The following is a 2,623-nucleotide window of genomic DNA, read 5'->3' on the forward strand; positions in this document are numbered from 1 at the left end:
TACCATTCAGGGAACTTCTACATCTAAACCAAGAACCCAGAAAACACTTTAACCTTGATTTCCTGGATTCCTGTGATTTTTCCATCCCCTGCTGTGTCTTAGAAATATAAACTCATACCGAGACGTTCTTCGCTGAGAGTCGTCGGGGTTTCCTGCGTCAACAGTGCTTGGACGGAACCCGGCGCTCGTCCCCCATCCCGGCCGGCTGGCTCCGTCACCTCTTCACCGCGTCCTCGGACCGCCCCAAGGACCCTGCCGCCGCTCCAGCGCCGCGCAGCCACCGCCGCTGCCGCCTGTCCTTAGCCTCCGCCATGACGACCGCGTCCACCTCGCAGGTGCGCCAGAACTACCACCAGGACTCAAAGGCCGCCATCAACCGCCAGATCAACCTGGAGCTCTACGCTTCCTACGTTTGCCTGTCCATGTCTTACTACTTTGACCGTTTTGAAGATGATGATGATGATGATGATGATGATGATGATGATGATGTGGCTTTGAAGAACTTTGCCAAATACTTTCCTCATCAATCTCATGAGGAAAGGGAACATGCCGAGAAACTGATGAAGCTGCAGAACCAACGAGGTGGCCGAATCTTCCTTCAGGATATTAACAAACCAGACTATGACGACTGGGAGAGCGGGCTGAATGCAATGGAGTGTGCTTTACATTTGGAAAAAAATGTGCATCAGTCACTACTGGAACTGCACAAACTGGCCACTGACAAAAATGACCCCCATTTGTGTGACTTCATTGAGACACATTACCTGAATGAGCAGGTGAAAGCCATCAAAGAATTGGGTGACCACGTGACCAACTTGCGCAAGATGGGAGTACCCGAATCTGGCTTGGCAGAGTATCTCTTTGACAAGCACACCCTGGGAGACAGTGATAATGAAAGCTAAGCCTCAGGCTAATTTCCCCATAGCCATGGGGCAACTTCCCTGGTCACCAAGGCAGTGCATGCATGTTGGGGTTTTCTTTACCTTTTCTATAAGTTGTACCAAAACATCCACTTAAGTTCTTTGATTTGTACCATTCCTTCAAATAAAGAAATGTGGTACCCAAAAAAAGAAAAAAAAAGAAAAGAAATATGAACTCATACCTTTTCAGCTCTGTCATTCCCAGGACACTTGTCTACAGCACTTCTAGTCCTTCAACTCCTCTATTAATCCATGAGGTCTCACACTGATTTTCCTATTGAGATATGATCCTGTGGTCATCTGTTCCACCAGTATCTTTTCAGCTCTCTCAACTCAATTTGCCCGGATCCCCTGTATCTGCCATCTGTCCTCTGTGATGGTTACTCTGTAAACCCCAAATCAGGAATTGTTACAAGCATCTGCCTTCTGCACTCACATCTGGGCTGCTGAGTAGCAGACACTGTTAGAGGTGAAAAAATTTACATGATATAGATTTATACTACTCCAGTTTTATTTTTATCTTCAGATCGGTCCTGAATGCCAATTAGCAATCCATGATTGTTCTATGTCTCTGATCCAATCTTCCTAATCCCCCAAATAACTATTTTAATTCTTTACTAGTCTCATCGAACCCCCTAATCCCACACCTGCTTCCTCTTAGATGAAAATTTGATTCTCGGTTAACAGAAATAATTGGAGCTATCAGTTGCAACTCTCAACTCCGAGCCCATCAAGTGCAAATGTGTCTGCACCTGCAATCTACCTTTCTCCTTCTTCCGTGTTGGAGGAAAATTCAGCACTCTTAACCTATTGTATCTTCAACATCTTCTTCACAATAGCCTCAGGTTGTAAGAATATTTGCTCAATCCCTTAACTTTGCAACATACTAATTATTGACTTATCTAACTGCATCACAGCCAAACATGAAAGAGTGGTCTTATCTTACTACCTCTATTTCTTCCAGTCTAACTTCAATGCACTTCAGCATGGATTTACCATTGCGCTGAAACTACTCTTGTTGAGGGCAACAATGATTTCCTAATTGCTAACTCCAATAGATCCTGATTCTTAACTTACTTCCTCTTTCTGTGGTGTTTAGATCTTTTGACACTCCCTCATTAAAATTATCTCCTCCTTTTCAAGGTGTCTGTGACACCAGTATCTTTGCAATTCCCCTTTGTTTCTCTAATAAATTCACCGTGAACTTTCCTGGGCTGCTTTCCTTTGCCTACCTCTTACATGATGGGCACCACAAGGATCTTCCCAAGGTGCTCCTTTCTCATTGCTTGCCCTGAAAGAATGCACCCACTTCAATAACTTCAGCCCCTGTCTGTCTACTACTGACTCCCAAATACTAAGTCAGCTCAGGCTTCTCTCCGAAACTGTTTCATTTAGTCTACATGTATTGAGTGCCTTAGGTGTTCCAGGCTTTGTGTCATGGGCTAATAACAGCATTGACAATGAACAAGTGGCACAACAATGCTCTCACTTCCTGAACTTATATGCACTTCAAAACTGGACTCTTCTCTCCCCATAATGTTTCCCTTTATTATTCCTTCGTTAATTAATAACAGCAATATCCCTGTAGAACTGAAGCCAGAAATGTATGTCATTCTTGATTCCTCCCAATTGCTTAAGACCCCTATTCTTTTTTTTTTTTTTTTTTTTTTTTTGAGATGGAGTCTCACTTTGTCACCTAGGCT

At 43.8% G+C, this 2,623-nt stretch overlaps 1 pseudogene across 1 annotated transcript; it reads left to right on the top strand.

Moving 5' to 3' along the window:
• Positions 1-214: 214 nt before the first annotated feature.
• LOC111551918 lies at positions 215-1,089 on the top strand (annotated as a pseudogene). The gene has a single exon (XR_002734504.3). The product of XR_002734504.3 is annotated as a ferritin heavy chain pseudogene (transcript).
• The last annotated feature ends 1,534 nt before the right edge of the window (positions 1,090-2,623 follow it).

This window comes from Piliocolobus tephrosceles, chromosome 3 (genome assembly GCF_002776525.5).
Source record: "Piliocolobus tephrosceles isolate RC106 chromosome 3, ASM277652v3, whole genome shotgun sequence".
In the NCBI taxonomy this organism is placed as follows: Eukaryota; Metazoa; Chordata; class Mammalia; order Primates; family Cercopithecidae; genus Piliocolobus; species Piliocolobus tephrosceles.